The sequence below is a fragment of the Oryx dammah genome, unplaced genomic scaffold, assembly GCF_014754425.2.
Source record: "Oryx dammah isolate SB20612 unplaced genomic scaffold, SCBI_Odam_1.1 HiC_scaffold_4, whole genome shotgun sequence".
NCBI lineage: Eukaryota > Metazoa > Chordata > Mammalia > Artiodactyla > Bovidae > Oryx > Oryx dammah.
In genome coordinates this window covers 30,023,757-30,040,823 of record NW_024070188.1, presented here as the reverse complement: position 1 = coordinate 30,040,823, position 17,067 = coordinate 30,023,757, and the positions used below count along the sequence as shown (strand labels likewise).

The following is a 17,067-nucleotide window of genomic DNA, read 5'->3' as shown; positions in this document are numbered from 1 at the left end:
CGGCCCATGCAGGCCTCACCGCCCTGTGCGCATGCGCCTCTTAGCTTCTAGCTGAAATCACTGCGCACCCCGTACTTTGATTCTTTCTGTTTTGTCTGCTCTTTTTCTCTGTCATACTTAACCTTCTGGATTAAGGAGCCCCTCTCTAATGTGTAACCTGTCCTTCAATTTCTCTTGTCTTGGTGTTTGAATTCTGAGAGGGTGAATGAATCTGATAAAGACACAGTGGTCGCAGCCGGTACAGTGTCTCTCTGGCAGTGGGGTACTAGAGGAGGGTCTATGAAAGAGAAGTGGTAGGAATTTCCTATCAAGGCTGAAAAACTAGCCACAGAAGCAATGGCCAGAAAGCTTTTAGTCCGCTCAGCTTTATACTTGTTTGCAAGGCGAATGTTGCTCTGGCTCTTTCCAAAATCCGACCCACAAATTCTAATCAGGAAAAAGTCAAGTTTTTCTTGACACCTTACATTAAAATTGATTGATATTGAGAGAAGATGAAATAATGAATATATGAACCAACCTTGCTCACACAGCGAAGTGTTTGTGAGAAGCATGGTGGGTGAACACAGGAACAGCCATGGTTATGGTTTCTTTTTTTGTTTTGTCTTAAGACATCTCAGATCTGAAAATGTCCTTTTAGAATAGCGTTAGCCACCATTGATGGGAAATGGAATGCATGATGTTTGTACAATCAACATACACACTCAGTTAATTTCCTAATCTTTTAAGAACCGCTATTGCATTCTGCCACTAATAATTGAAGTCAATTGCTAGTTCTTGATGATTTTCCATTGATCTGCAAATCTTCCTTAATTCATAAAATCGTCCACATTTTGCTAACCATTTCCATTATACAATATCAAAATCTGTCCTTCTTTGAAGCAAACAGTTACTGTTTTTTTTTTAAGTCTGATATTTGCAATCCTGAAATGCTAATTTGGGGCTCACTGCATTGCAAGAAGCACTGTTGCAGCAAATTATCTCCTTCAAATTTGGGTCACATCATTCAGCCAAAAAACATAATGCCAAAAGAATTAGGCTGCAGAATTCAGCGAGGTGGAATTTTAGTAGCAGTCTCTAAGAATTAGTCTCATAATCTTCACTGGAACAGGGAGACAAGTAAGGAAATTGGAATTCTTTTGGGACAGTCAACAGTTCACTTTCCCTTGGGAGGGGCCTCACGGGAGGAGCTGGTGAGGCTTTAGAGGAGGGTGGTTGGAACAACGCATGGGAGACACGTTTTGTTTTAATATTTGGGGATTAAAATGATCTCTGAGACCCTGGGGCTCCCGTTTTGAATGCTGAGCACTGGGGTAACAATCACAAGAGTGGGCCCAGAGCTTTCCTCTTCAAAGCCGTACTTACCACAACAAAATACTTTGCATTCCATCCCAGAAGATGGCTATAGAACAGGGGTTTTGCCTTTCTATGATTCCAAAGTGTTATGGGTCTGAATCTTGATGGACTGCCTGTAGTGAATAAAATCAAGCAAGATAAATTTGTCACAATCCTGGTAATACATGTTACACTTTGCACAGTGATCCAACTTTTTAAGCCTTTGATAAAAGGCATCTGATTCAATATGAAAAAAAAAAAGTCCATAAAATATATATGTATAATACATGTCATATATACAGCATATACATATTTATAATTATAAAGTTTAAGGTCAAACTGAATTTAAAATTCCATAGCATACAGTTTTGAAAAATGGATAACTAGGAGCCAAGATAAGAGTATTTGGAATACTTAGTAGGTAAAATCAGCAAAGGGAGAAAGATTTTTCACTTCCTGCAAGTAGTTATTGGGGTAGTTCTTTGAATATCCTGTAAAACCTGGGAGCGGCAGTGACTTGAAGTTTAGCCAGTGACTTTGAGGGCTGACCCCCCCCAGCCCATTAGTGTACATACAATACCTGTCTTCTCTGCAATCTTCATGCTTATTTATGTATTCCAAACCTCTGCCGCACTAGACGGTCTCATTTTTCAGATAGAGAAATAAACTGGTCACATTGCTTGCTGGATTCTTTTTTTTTTTTTTAATTTCAAGAGTGTTATCTCTGCAACAATATCCTATTGTATTACAATAAACATGTACAGCTGCTGCATTTCTGTTAACTGATAGGATTTTGTGGTCATTTCATTTAGGGCTTGGGTTTCCTAATGGATTGTATTAGATACCAGTCTCCATCCTGCCATTTCTAAGAACTGCTGTACTAAGCCCCAGGGTGTTCCTCACTGAAGACAATAGCAAATAGCTACTTCTGTTCTTGTATCATTTAACAAAGTCTTTAGTCCTCATTATTAAAATTGTGGACTGCTTAATCTTAGAGGGCAGAATTCCTCCCATTCCTACATAAAAGATTTTCTGGCTAAATTCTACACTTTTAAATACTGGGAAGTGGATGGAAAACTGAGTGAATAATGTGTATGCAGAACAGAATTTTGCCTTAGGTATAATGTAGAATCTAAAAAAACATGTAAAATTAACTATGTTGTAAATTATGCTTTATAATGACAGCCTGCTTCTTGGTAGATAGCATGCTGGGATCTAAAAATGGTCTCTAAGTTGAACCCAAATTGCATGCATAACTTTACAAAGAAAAATCCTGGTAGAAAAGGTAGCTAATTAGGAGCAGTATTCAGCTGACCTCTGTTTTGTGTCTGAGCAACACCTGCATTTGTGAATGTAAATTGGACAGCTGTGCCTGTGCTTCCCCTGCCATCCTCTTCACAAATGCTTAGGTATAAAGGCAGGAACTGATTTTCTGCTAAAAAACAAGGACAAAAATAGCCCAACTCTCAGAATGAAGGCCCGCTGAAAATTGGCTCTTTAAATTTCATTTACTTCTCAAACCTTCTTTCTCCTGGGGTCTCTGTGTTTGTTTGATGGAATAGGTTAAGAATGACACATCCCTCTCTTCCAAACCCTGGTGCTGTGAAGTAAGGGGGGGGATGGAAGGAAGCCAAGTTAACCCTTTGTGGCATATAGGTTATAATTTTAAACCAATTTAAAATTCAATTTGAAGAGTAATTTGGATTGCTGTAAGTATGTAGGCTTTCTTCGGAATGCTTCTGCTAGAACTGTGAGTCACAGCTGTATTCATTTAAGGAGCCCAACTACCCGCTTACACATTTCAGGATGTTGGCTCTAAGAAGTGTATGGTGTTGATTCATAATCATATTTCATAGAATCCTTATCCCCAACAGGCTCGACTGCTGACTCCAAAGTGTTTGAAATAATGGGTAAGACAAATACTTTTGTAGTCTGTGGGCATCAGCCAAACAATGGGATGTCGATCTCATTACTTGATGCACTGCAGACTTTTCAGGGAACTAATAGCTCATGCTTTTCCCAGTCCCTTCTTGAGGCCACAAGTAGAGAAGAACTTGAGAACATTTCTAGCCTAGTGTTTTGCCTAGGAGTTGGAAAGTTGCAGACTCCTTAGTGGTTTTGTAAGAGATGCTGAAGTGTTTAGTCCAACTAATACCAGTTTTACTTTGCACAATAACAGACACTTAAAAATATTCTTTCTTAAGGGAGTGATGCCTTGTAACCATTATCCCACTTAAAACAAGAGTAACAAACAAGACCACAAATAGTAGTCATTTCCAAATATCCTGTGTTTGATCTTTTTCCTTCTGCATGGGAAATATCCTGTTGTCTAAACTGATGTCTACAAATCAAGCAAGAAATCAAAATTCAAGACAAACGGCTAACACAGGCAATGTAAAGGTTTTCTTTCCTTGTTCAGATACCAAATTTATAGTGGTCTCACTGATACTTTAGTAATAGGCACAAATTCCTAATAGCCCCAAAGTTTTGCTTCTTTGTTCTAATTTTTCTGTAACTTCAGGTAAGAATAGATGGAAATACATCTTCAGTATCACAACATTGCTGTTCTTCCCCAGACTATAGTGAGAAAATATCTATGTAGATAAGAGATAAAGATGAATTAAAAATAAAAAGGTTATATAGACAGAAACAACATTTGCAGATGATATCAATAAGATCTTCATAACAATTATGGTAATAATAACAAATATTCAATGAGGAGAATATTGTATAATAAGCATTTCCTTTACTTTCAAGCTGTATCGCTGGATACACAGCATGTATCATCATAGTATTTGGAGTTACGTTTTGTTTAGACTGTTGGGCTGTTTATTAAACTTGAATATATCCTGGGGAAGATTCGCAGTTTCAGACCTCACTATAGAACCTAGTAGTGCAGAAGAAATGTGTAACAATTGCCTTGTTAATCTAGTGATTAACCTGTCTACTTTTTTTCATTTAAACACCTGCAAGATTTAATTTGCAAAATGGCTATCATTCATGAAGGTTTAGGGAAGGACATTAAATTACCTGTAATTAATGTCCCAGTTGCCTGAAGCTTAGGCCATGGACTTGCTTTTGCCAGTTGTTTGCAAATATTCTTGACTGACGAGAATTCTTAGGGAGCACCAGATTTCTTCCTGTAGATTCACAGTTTTTCTATGAAGTGCCGTTTTTTTTTTGGTGCCAATGTTTTTATGGGGTTGAGACTCTATGACTATATACCTGTACTCTTGCCTGGAGAATATCTGCTTTGGTTCTGCATTGTCTTCGAACTGTGCTGCAAGCCTGCGCACCGCCTGCCTATAGAGTGGCCGTTGCCTCCCAGGACTTTAACCCACAGGCCAGAGGCTGAGTTAGTTCCTTTTCAGTTACAGCAAACAAAAGTGTCCTCAGGAAGCTTTGGGAGAAAGAATAACAAACCCACCTGTTTTCTTGATCTCTAGTATTTTGAAATATGGGATGGAATATTGATGAAATTCTGCAAATAAGAACCTGTGAAAAATAACACCAGCAGAGGAGAGGAACTGTGTTAGTCGTTTGATACACATTCAGGGTTGGGGTAGAGCAAGAGAATTCTGGCCAGAGAAATAAGAAGTAAATCAGATTAAAGTGATGCCTGGACCCTTGAGGAGAGGAAGAAAGAGTCTGAGGGCAGAGCTTCTGCAGGCCAGGTAGGAGCCAGTGCCCTAGGAAGCCATCAGTCAGAAGCTTCGGGGAGAGGCATGCGATCTTGAGTTTATCAGAACACTTGAACACTACTTGAGAAACACTGGTCTAAGGGACCCCCAGAAGACAAAAAGAATGGGGCAAGCAAAAGAAAAAGGGATCACAACCATGTACTGAAGGAAAGGAATAGCAACCATGTCCCATAGTTTTGAATGGGCTACATGTTGGGATATTGTGGGGAAACAGAAATAATTTTAAACTATTACCCAAAATAGATGTCAGCTTCTGAATAATATTAGATATTTTATATTAAATATGAAGAGATGATTAAAACTCCAAATAGCTTCAAGCACCAATACTTTATTCAATGTTTCTTTTCAATGAGCAGAAGGAAGAGGGACTACTTTCCATAGATTCAAATCCCGTCACCCAGAGAGCGATACACAGGGTTACTGACATAGATGCTTGAATGTTAATTTTCAGACAGTCAGCCTCTGGCCATCCTTCTGGTGATAGCTAATGCTTTACACTTAAATCAAGTTTTTCTCATCTGAACCGCCGGTAATTATCCAATCCATCTCAAAGGCACACTCCCTTTTACCACAGTGTCAGATTGCATCAGCTGCATTGTGCTCCGGTGGCTGCGGCTGCCGAGTGATGAATGTTTGTGCTCTGAGTTCCTTGTCCGGTGTCTGTTTGGTTAGTGGGCAGTTCAGGGAAACAAATGATTAGGAAGGGGTTTAGTTATTTGGGACCTGCGTTCTCCTTATTGATCCAGTCACTCGCATCGTCAACTTTCTCACCTTGCTGCTAACAGTGTTTAGGTTTATCTGAAAAATGAGCTTTTGAAGAAATATCTAATGGCTCATTTTCATGTCCTTCTCCAGTCGTCAGCTCCATGCAGCTCAGAGTTACTCTTTGTGCTGATTTTAAAAGGAAGGTGTCATGCAACCATACTAGTAATGACTAGGTGGGGGAGAAGTTTCTAAGAGTGCTTAGTGCACTGTCTGGAGAAACCAAGAGAGATGATTGTGCATTTTCCTAGGATTGTAGTTATGCTCTGTAAATTCAAATGCTTCGTTAAAAATGTTAACTGTCTAAATAAGTGCATGCATAAGACAGGCCAGGTGGCTTGCTTTGAGATATTTTAAGATAGTAGTTTGAGTCCAGAATTTCTCTCATACACTTTTGCAATGTCTGGTCATAAAACCTAGTACGCCCAAGAGGGCCATATGCAGGAGATGCAAACGATAGGCACACCCGTGGTTATTTTTATTTCTCTCCCATCTCAGTACCTCTGGATAGCTTTTGTACACATAAGCAAAAGTGTGAACTGGGCAAGGCACGTGCAATTCTTTGTTCCTTGGGCTCTCTGCTCTTTGTTCTTATTCTCACAGATTAGGATGGAGTGAAGAAAATCTTGCAGCAGAGGGCCACTTAATTTCTGCCCCAGCAGCTCAGACTGAGAATGGGAAATTCCCTAGGTTGCTATCCACTCTTAGGGTGGCCATGCACACAGTAAAGTCTAATGTCTCCTGACAGGCTGCCCTTGGAGGTTACAAATGCCAGTCTGTTGTATTCTCTGTAAACACAGGCTGTGGGCCAGAGCAGGGCCCTACTACAAGCTCTGGAAGGCAGATCAATGGTTTAATGAATCCATAAAAGATGCTTGAACTCTGCTGCAATTTACTGAGCACTCTAGTTAAATGAAACTCCTGTAGTCTTTAAGAAAGATGGAGATAATCAATGGCCATAGATAGAAGCCAGTGTCTGATAATCACAACCTCCCGGAATTTGTGTTGTGGTCTCCTGGCTAACAGAGTGTTAGTCAGGTCAAGGCTCTGGAGCTCACCACATCTGTATTGATATTTTCTGAATGTTTGAGCTGAATTTGGCCTGGAGATGACATAAGTGTAGCAGGGCTACTTCTGTGAGAACTATTTTAAAAAGCTATGAGATATTATTTAAAATAAATTTTTCTTAAGGCAGAATGATTAAGCTCAAGAATTATATTTATTTCTAACATGTGGTGGCTTTGAAAGGCATCCCTGTGATGAAAAGTAAATAGGTGAATAAAATTCATTCTTGATTAAGTCCTCAAAATGTCAAATTGCACAGTGTTAAGAGCCCTGATTAATCCTTCTGAGGTAAAATATTCCTCATTAGTTTGCTATGATTAAGGGTTAACCTCTTCTATTATAAATTCAGATATTAATGTATTTAATGTATTTTCTGCTTAACTTATCTTCTAATAGAAGAAAATATAGTTAATAGATGTGCATTTTTTACTTCCAAATGTGCTTTGGAAACATACTGATTTGTGAGAAAGTTTTGGATGCATGTAGGAGAATTCCTTCTTAAATATGTTGAAAGGTATTTGAAAGTATTTAATCACTTTTGATTGTGAGAAAACAACTTTGGAATGATTATTTTTTTCCCACAGAGATAGTAGATTTCATGACAAATGAAAGATTTTGCATCCAATTTTTGTCACAAAAACTGAAACTGAATTTAAGAGAGTCTGCTCTCTTAATGCAGGCTCCTACCCCAATAAGTATATTTGGGGGGATCAATGAGTAATGGGAGTTTTGAGGTATAAAGACTGCTAGTCTTCTTCACAGGTGAATATCACAAGATAAATTGGTGATTTCTATATGGATCCAATAAATCATATGTTATCTTGTATTATGTTTTGATAGAAAGGTTGCATATTATTTATAATGTGGCAAGCAGTTCTGTGACTGCACATCCAGTTCTTTGCTATAAGAGCCTTTGAAGGCCCTGACACTTCCTGTGATCATCCATAGGATTGCCTATTTCATAAGTGGGAGCAATTTAAGTTGTTGATGTCAAATGATTTAGAGATCCAGAGATCCAGGAGTAGGTGAGATAAAGCTGGGCAAAAGGTAAAAACAAGGGGGATTTGTCCAACCAGCGGCAAATGCCTCTGTGCTGCTCTTTTGTTTGTTTTTGGCCAAGCTTAAGAAAAAAAGCCTTGTTACTTATTCATCCATTCATTCTTAGAAAATAAAACGAAAAGAATATTGAGCTCCTACAATGTGCTGGGTACTATTTTAGGCTTAGTGGCTACATCATTGAACAAGAGAAAAATCCCTGCCTTAAAGGGACTTACAGTCCATTCTTGAAGGGAGATAGATAATATACAAGTTAAAAATATGTATGTATTGAACACAATTTCAGGTAGTGATATATGCTATGAAGAAAATGGAGGGTGAGGGGATGGATAGTGATGAGGTACTGTTTTGTACCTGATGGTCCCAAAAGTTATCTCTGAGGAGGTGAAATGTGGGTAGGGACAAAATGAAGTGGTGGAGTAGTCACGTGACATGTTTTGCAGAGGGCTCCAGGGAGGGAGCGAGTGAAAGGCAGCGGTCAGGCAGGAACAGTTTTGGCATTTTTGAGTGATAGCAAGAAGGCCATTGTGTCTGCAGTTGAATGATCAAGGTGGTTTGTGGCCAGATCATATAGGCTGGAGAGGTAATAGTTTGGATTTTATTCTAATTAGGATGGCAGCTATTGGAAGGTGTTGAATAGGATGCATGACATCTGATTTTTGTTGTTGATTGGATTTCTATATCAAGGAAGTAATACATTTAAGATCCTGGAAGCAAAGGGGATTTTGAGAGTAAGAAAGGCAACAGCATTCCCATCAAAGTTGGGTGTGTCTGGCAACAGAAAATTTAAAATATCGTATTCACTGAATTATTCATTCGTAGTTATGAAACATTTCCCAGTAGCAAAAGTGTGTTGAACCAATTTAGGTTTCTTTTTCGTTCGTTCTTTTTTTTGGGCACACTGTGGGAAGAAATGAATGAAGGATGGATGTTGTTGGTTAAATGTTCTGACACAGCAGTTTTCTTTCTATGGGGTTGACAAGGCTTGCTCCCAACCTAATGGGGAGGTTAAGACCTCAGGAGGCAAGCTCAAGTGTCATATGGACATACAAGTCTTATCCTGGGAGACATACAACATATGCAGGCCTTCTCATGCTCTACCCCTCAAAGAAGCATGATGAAAAGGAGATGGAAACTTTGAAGGGACCATCTTTGGATCAAATTATTTAAAGTTTATTTTAAGTGTGTTAGTCACTCAATCGTGTCCGATTCTTTGTGACTCCATGGACTGTAGCCCGCCAGGCTCCTCTGTCCATGGGATTCTCCAGGCAAGAATACTGGAGTGGGTTGCCATTCCCTTCTCCAGGGGATCTTCCCAACCCAGGGATCAAACCTGAGTCTTCTGCATTGCAGGCAGATTCTTTACCATCTGAGCCACCAGGGAAGCCCATTTATTTTAAGAGTAGACTGAATTTGGTGACTGCATACTTTTAGGGTGTATTAGAATTTTTTAATGCAAGTAGCAGAAGGCCCAACTCAAACTGATTTAAGCAATGAAAGGCTTCTTTTATCTGATGGAACTGTAGAGTCCTGAGCTAGAGTATACTTCAGGATAGGTTGATCCTGCAGAGCAATGGTCTTATCATGGTCTCATTTCTTCCACTTCTATATTCTTCTGGATAGAGTGTTGACCATATTCCAAGGCAAGCTCCTCAGGGCCATGGAATGGCTACTAGCAGCAATCAGGGCTAGACGTCTCTTCGTTCACATCCAATAGAAGACAGAATGTGTATGGCCTAGTGTTCTGAGCAAGAATGTTGAAATTCACACTTATTGTCTGTGCTGAAGTCACATGCTTAGGCCTGAATTTGGGACTGTGACCAGAGCAATGGATATTTGAATTAGCTTGAGCCAGTGATGATTCCCTTCTGACAATGGAGTCGGGCTCATTTTCCTCTAAAGCCCATGGGAAGCTGCATGGGGGAAGGGTAGCTACCAGAATGAAAATCTGGACACTTTTTAAAGAGGGATGAGGTCTGTGTGATGGCTGATGATATGTACCAGCAAATGTCCATGAGAGAAAAGGAGAAGTGATCTCATGACGTTGAATTCTTTACACGACAACCATGTCGTGCCCATCAACTTTTGTCATGTGGAAGGAATCTGAAACCCGTGTGTGGACTGAAAGATAAAAATGTGGTTAACATTCATCAAAGGGCCCTTAGATGCACTACCTCGTCTATCCAGGACCAGCTGCTTTGACAAACCCGATAATTAGAATGTTGGTTTTAGTGCCAGGACCAAAGTGCTGACTCTCTTGATTCTTTTTGGACTCTATAGAACACGAGATTACACAGAGCTAAGACAAAGGGACTGTAGTTAGCTGTTATCTATACTCATTTAGGCAAAGGAACAAGGGTGCAGTTAGAACAGCAGATAACCCAGCGTGTGGCTTCATCAGTGCAGTGGCCTGGGAGATGCTGGCCATGGACCATACTGGATGTGGGGAGTCAGATGCCTGGGACTAGATGGTGATGGATGAGGCTGCTGTTACCCATCAAGAGATAGCCTGCTCGCCCATACATTTAAACTTCTCTCTCTCTGGCGGAAAACTGAGTCTGCTAAACTGAAGGGAAGGGAGAGTGTCCAAATAAATTGTGATTTAGTCTGAGGCTGAAAACAAGTTCAGGTGGGCAAAAGAGCAGAGAGACCTTGGAGACTTCAGCTTTCACAGTTATTAGTTAATGTATCAATCTAACAAATATTTGTTCAGTAGCTACCATGTGCCAGACACTGTGCTAGTCATTGGAACTACAGTGGCCAAAAAATAAATGAAAGCCCTAGTTTCTGCCCTCATGAAGCTTACAGTCCAGTGGGGGACAGAGATTTGTTTAAATAAGAATGCAGTTGTGAAATTACCACTGTGGCAAGAGCTATGACGGTGTGGGCGCAGTGCTGTGAGGGCCTCTCATAGGGAGATTTGATCAGTCGGGAGATCTGGAAGCTTCTCTGAGAAAGCAGTGCTTGCACTGAAGTCTGAGAGATCTGAAGGGGTGTTAAGTAGGGGAAGCGGGAAAGGAAGAACTCACTGGGCTGAGAATACAGCGGCATGATTTCCAATCCTGGCCCTAGGCTGCTGCTGCTTTGCTCATTTCAAGTTTTTTTGGAAGGAATGGAATTTTACCTACAAGCAAGAGAACAATTGAACAAATAAACATTCCCTAGGACAGTAATCTCATTTATCCATTTGTTTGTGTGTTCATTCATCCATTTGTTTATTCATCCCACCAACCTTTAGAAATGCGTGACTTGCCTGCTGGCCTCTGCCTTCTCTGATCCTTCACTCAGCCTCATAACTATAGAGTTCGCCCATTGGTACTAATTCATTTCAGGGAGTATATTGACAGTGCGTAGAGGCACTGTGGGTAGAGGCAATTTGTAAATAAATAATAATCAAAATAAGGATAAGACTAAGAACCCGAGTGTTTTTAGTTATCAACTATATCAGAAAAGCAGCAATGACAACAGAGAAAAGATTGGATAAAAATGTGCTGATTTGAAAGAGAGCAATAGTGTCATTATTGTCTGATAGATATGGTTGGAAATAAACCTAACCCCTTCCCACCCCCTACCCATGACACTGAGTGTGGAAAGAGTTTGTTATAGAGAGAAACTGTAGAGCTATGTTGGGCTTCCCTGCTGGCTCAGATGGTAAAGAGTCCACCTGCAGTGCAGGAGACCTGGTTTCGATCCCTGGGTTGGGAAAGATTCCCCTGGAGGAGGGCACAGCAACCCACTCCAGTCTTCCTGCCTGGAGAATCCCCATGGACAGAGGTGCCTGGCAGGCTACAGTCCATGGGGTCGCAGGGTCGAACATGACCGAGCGACTAAGCGCAGCACATAGAGCAATATTAACATTAATGTGAGGGCAGACAGGAAGTTTGGGTGATGATGTATTCCAACAAAGAGGAATGCTTATTGACACGCAGCTCCCCAGACTACACAAGTTGATAAAGTGGAAACAGAGCGGCACGTCTGCTGGCATGCCAACACAGGGCGACTCTCAGGGCACAGTGGTGTGGCGGGAAGTGAGGAATCCCCGCCCTTTCTCTGGATTCTTTGTTTCAGCCTCATGTTTCATTTAGTGGCTAGGATCAGGATGACCAAGCCATAGACATGTGGCAATACTAAAAAGGAGGCAGGTGAGTCAGATTTAATGTTCCGGGGTCTTACTGGGTGATGTGGACATGGCTATTCTAAATCAGGGGGGTCTCCATCACTCTTCAGGATGCCAGGAGGAGAAGGTGACCCTTATCAAGCTCCACCTTGCCTGCACCTGCCTCAGGCGACTGTGAATGGAAACCGAGCACAGTTCAGCTGGAGTCAGTGGCCCCCTTTTCAGTTCCAGTAACTTCTGAAAACTACATATAGTGACAGTCGTCTCCAAAAGAGGCTGATTTTAAAACTGTGATGAAAATGGCTAACAGCAGGCTGAAGGTTAAAGTAAAAAACTTAAAAACCATAAAATCTGCCTGGAGGCTATTTAAGCAAACTGTTTTCGAGGCACAGATGGTTCATATACCTCTGAGCCAAAAACAAAAAAGTAAAAAAGGGACAGTAAAGCTGGCGTGATTAAGCAGACAAGTATGAAAGTTTTATTAGTACTAAAAAGGCATCCTTTAGAAAAGTGAAAAATCTGTCTCAGGAAACTCAGAAGACATGTTAAAGACCAGTGAGAAATGGAGAGGGCAAATGGATGACGTTTCAAAAAGCAACCAAAGATGGCAAAAACATGTAATGCGTGTAAGTACCTAGGGTATTAGAAGCTGTGCTCCTAGGACATCAGAAAGCAGTGTGAGAGAAAGATGTAGTATGTGGAGAGTTGGGTGTGGCCTCTCTGTCCTGCAGAGCAGTTTTTATAGGGAATTTGATGCACCTTAAATGGTGACTTGAATCTCCAAGAAAAATCAGCTGAGGCAAGTTTGAGAAGCTCATGTGCGGTAAAGCAGAAGGTCCGAAGCTCATGAAGGAAATAAATTACGATGTTGCTATTAAAAATTGTAAGCATACCTGAGAAGTGGGAAATCACTGAGTGGGAGGGGCTCCAGCTTCTCTGGGGGACCCCAGAGTGCTTAAGGGTGCAGTTGTCCAGTGTGTTCCTTGCATGTGCGGTGCAGGGGCGTACACATATGCATACACAGAAAGCCCCCAGATTTTAGGTTGCTGATCCTCTGTTATCATTTTGAGAGAAGTCAGACTCTGAAGAATCACAGAACAATACAGAGTTTGTAGGGTTACCATTTGAGAAACCTCCCCTGAGGAAAGAATATAGTACTTGTGTTTTGAATTAACATTCAATATAAACCTAACTAAAAAGGACCAAGGGGCTTCGCTGGTTGCTCAGATGGTAAAGAATCCGCCTTCAATGCGGGAGTCTCTGGTTCTATCCCTGGATGGGGAAGATGCCCTGGAGAAGGCAATGGCTACCCATTCTAGTATTCTTGCCTGGAGAATTCCATGCCCAGAGGAACCTGGCTGGCTACAGCCCATGGGGTCACAAAGAGCTGGACACGAGTGAGTGATCACACACACACACACACACAACCAAATACAGCCTTGCAAAATGTCAGGTAAGTTTGGATTTTCAAAAATCTAAGTAATTCACTTAGAGTTTGGCTGACTCCTTCTGAAGGGACCCTTGAGGAAAATAAATAACCAAAAGCAAGGAATAAAGCCTAGCCTTGGATTAAGAACCTAGGTAGGGAGTGGATGATATTCCTCAGAGTACAGTTAAATTAATAGCATTCCATCTCAGGGGTTTATATTAGGAGTAGTGTCACTTAATATACTGATTGCTTGTTTGGGAGTAGATGTCTAGGAAGGAGAAGTTTGTTATTTTCTCTAAGTTGCATTCATTTGAAAAACCACAGAGGAATATCTGCAAACTATCTCTATCCCCCTTGCCCCCTCCCCCTGCTAACCTCTGCTTTACAAATATATGATAAAGTAACCTGACAACAGATGCAATTCCATTCACTGAGCTGTCAGCTAGCATGAAGGTGGTGGTGGTTTAGTTGCTAAGTTGTATCTGACTCTTGTGACCCCATGGACTGTAGCCCACCAGGCTCCTCTGTCCATTTCCCAGGCAAGAATACTGGAGTGGGTTGCCATTCCCTTCTCTAGGGGACCTTCCGCAGTCAGGGGTTGAACCTGCATCGCCTGCACTGCAGGCGGTTTCTTTACCTCTGAGCCACCAGGGAAGCCTGTCAGCTAGCATAAGGGAATGAAGTTTCAGTTTCCATACTACTTGATATGGGCTATCTCTCAGCATTTTCAGAGAGGGGAACTTGGTCTTGTATGAAGGGAGCTCAGTTGTGCTCCTTGCCTAGACTAAAAACAAAACAAAACAATCTTTGGCTGTGTTAAAGACAGGTTTTTAAAGTGCACAAAAATACTATATGCTGATAATCAAGTTTTGTCCCATCTTCACAGGAAATGTGAAGTTCATTCTTCTTTAGCCTGAGTTTTATAAAAGGCTAATGCTGAACTTTAAAAGAGTTGACATAGAGGATTAAATATATTTTCATTAGACTCTAGGCTATGCAAATATGGGACACAAAAGCCTGAAAAGATATTCTGTTGAGGACAAAAGAACCAATAATAAAACCAAAGAATTGGTACAGATAAATGTAATGATAGTGTACTATGCCTCTTAACACTCATAGGTAACCTTTGCAGTTGGCCACCATGGAGAAAGACTGGGTCAGACTTCGTGGCAGATGGTTTAATACATAGTGCATATATTAACCCACCGAGGCAGCCCTGGAAATGCAAGCAGGTTGTTAATGATCGTGTATAGCAGTCATGAGCTCCTTCTGCTCTTGCAGTAAGGTATTCTGATGTCATGCTTCAGGGTTCAAGTTGATGAGTTTCTGGGTTGGGAAAACATTTTCCCCTTTGTGTTGCAGTGCACAGCTGATGAGGCATGCTCCAGGGAAGGGGTGATTTAGACTATGTCAGCTGGATGGAAGAGAGACAAGGTGGACTCATATGCCAGGTCCATGATTTAGTTTGACTTCTTACTTCTGGTTAAAATGGTACCAATGAGAATACAGAGTGTGAGGAATTTGTGAATCAAATGTGAAGGCAGTGGACATCACTGCTATAAATCTAGTGAAACTTCGAATCTGATTAGCAAGTCAATACTGATTTTAAAAAAAAAGAATTCCCAATCCTATAGCCTGTTAGCACCATAGAGAACATGTACCAATGATGTAATTTTCATTTTCCTATATCCTTAATTGTTTAATAAGTAAAAAAAAAAGTACTGGCTTCCCAAATTCCAGAGTATTAAAATTGACTTAAAGAGTGGTAAGGAATCCACCTGCCAGTGCAGAAGACGCAAGAGACACAGGTTCGATCCCTGGGTCGGGAGGATCCCATCAAGTAGGAAATGGCACCCCACTTCAGAATTCTGGCCTGGAAAATTACATGGGCAGAGGAGCCTGGTGGGCTACAGTCCTTGGGGCTGCAAAGAGTCGGACACCACTGAGCAACTGAGCACACAAAAAGTGAATTAAAAACAGATAAACGCCAGAGAATTAATTATGAAGAGGCGTACTCCCAAGGCCAGGGATGGAGCTCATAGAAATTATTTGTATTTATTGAAGCTTAAATCAAGACAGCCGGAATTAAATAGAAATTCGGGAAGAATTGGGTGAAAAGTTTAGAGGCCTTATTGTGTTTCATTTAGGGCATTGTTTTGTATTAAATGTGATGAGAGAAGAAAATTAAAGTGCACCAAAGTAAACAGAGGCAATATTAACATTTCCATTCCCTGCATGCAGGAGTCGCCTCCTCATTCAAGCCGTTTTGCTCACTTCCTCTGCATTTCTAATGCAGCCATTTATCACTTACCAAATCAGTGAAATTTAATTCTTTATAACTATGAAATTCAACTCTAGATGAGGAGACATTTGACTCTCCAGGACCTGAATACTTGGTCTGGGGCTGACAATGGTGATGTGGATCTCAATTTCTTTCTCCCAATGTATGCAGGGAGATAAACCTATATCAAAGTGATTATTACAGTTTTCCTCCATCACCTGTGCTCTCCAGAGACATCCAGGGCCTGGAAGTTACCAATCATTGTTGCTTTAAACCATTTGTGCAGGGTGTGAGAAGTGGGGACATGGGCCTCACTTATTCCTACATTGCCCCGCACTCATGGGGCTCCTCCCTCCTACCCCTGGAAGGCCCAGCTTCCTCTCACCAGGCACAGGAAGCATCCATCTTGGTTGTGGGTCCTGAAATAACTCCCTCTGTCACTCAGCCCCTCCCCAGGGGCTGCTGCTAGCAAGACTAGGAACAGAGGGACCCAGAGCTCTTGGCTTGGGCCAGAATACTGGCCTCGGTTGGGGAAGTGAAAGGCTGGAGAGAAGCACAGGGGTTTGGGTACAGATCATGTCTGTGGGGCCAGTGAAGGAACCAGCAGCTCAGTTAGCTTCTCCAAGGCTGGACCTGTCTCAGGGCTGGGTGCCATGGAACACAGAAATCTGAGACGTGGTTTCTGCTCAGAAGAATGTCTGCTTGAGTGTGTGTTTGCCTGTGCTTGCGTGGAAACTGACCTCATGCAGCACTTTTATTCCTTTACCCACTTATGCTTCATCCACAGCGCACTGGGCAGTGCTGTGTAGCTGGGGAGACAGAGGTAAATAAGGAGAGGTCTCTGCCTCCAAGGCTCTCATTGTTGAACAGGGGAGACTGACACGTAAACAAATAATATGGTATGAGGCGGGCTGAAACAGATGTGGGTAAGAAGAACTGGGGCCCAGATGGGGCCTCCTCCAGCCCAGGGGCCAGCACGAATGAGCACATGTGAGGATGGAGACCAAAGTGTAAATTCAAGAAATGGGATGGCCAGGAACAAAGCTAAGGATGGTGAGGCAGGAAAAAAGGCTTTGAGTCAGGAACGAGAGCTCCACATGCCACATGTTAAAACACAATGGTATAACCCTTACTGCCCTTCCCACGTTATGTCTTAACATTTTTAAAACGTTACAGACATTGTAGGAATACTTAACATCATTCTGTCTCAGTTTTATGGGAAGCTTCTTCTACAGGAGAAAAAGGAAGCAGGGAAGCACAGACATGTAAAGAGTTGTATGTGTATCTGCACACTTCTTGGACTGTTCAAAATGAAAGTGTTGTT

General features: G+C 41.5%; 1 protein-coding gene across 2 annotated transcripts in view; it reads left to right on the top strand.

Annotated features, from left to right (window-relative positions):
- LOC120862538 (sine oculis binding protein homolog) overlaps window positions 1-17,067 on the top strand; it is a 164,822-nt gene that overhangs the window by 44,239 nt on the left and 103,516 nt on the right. The window lies entirely within an intron of this gene.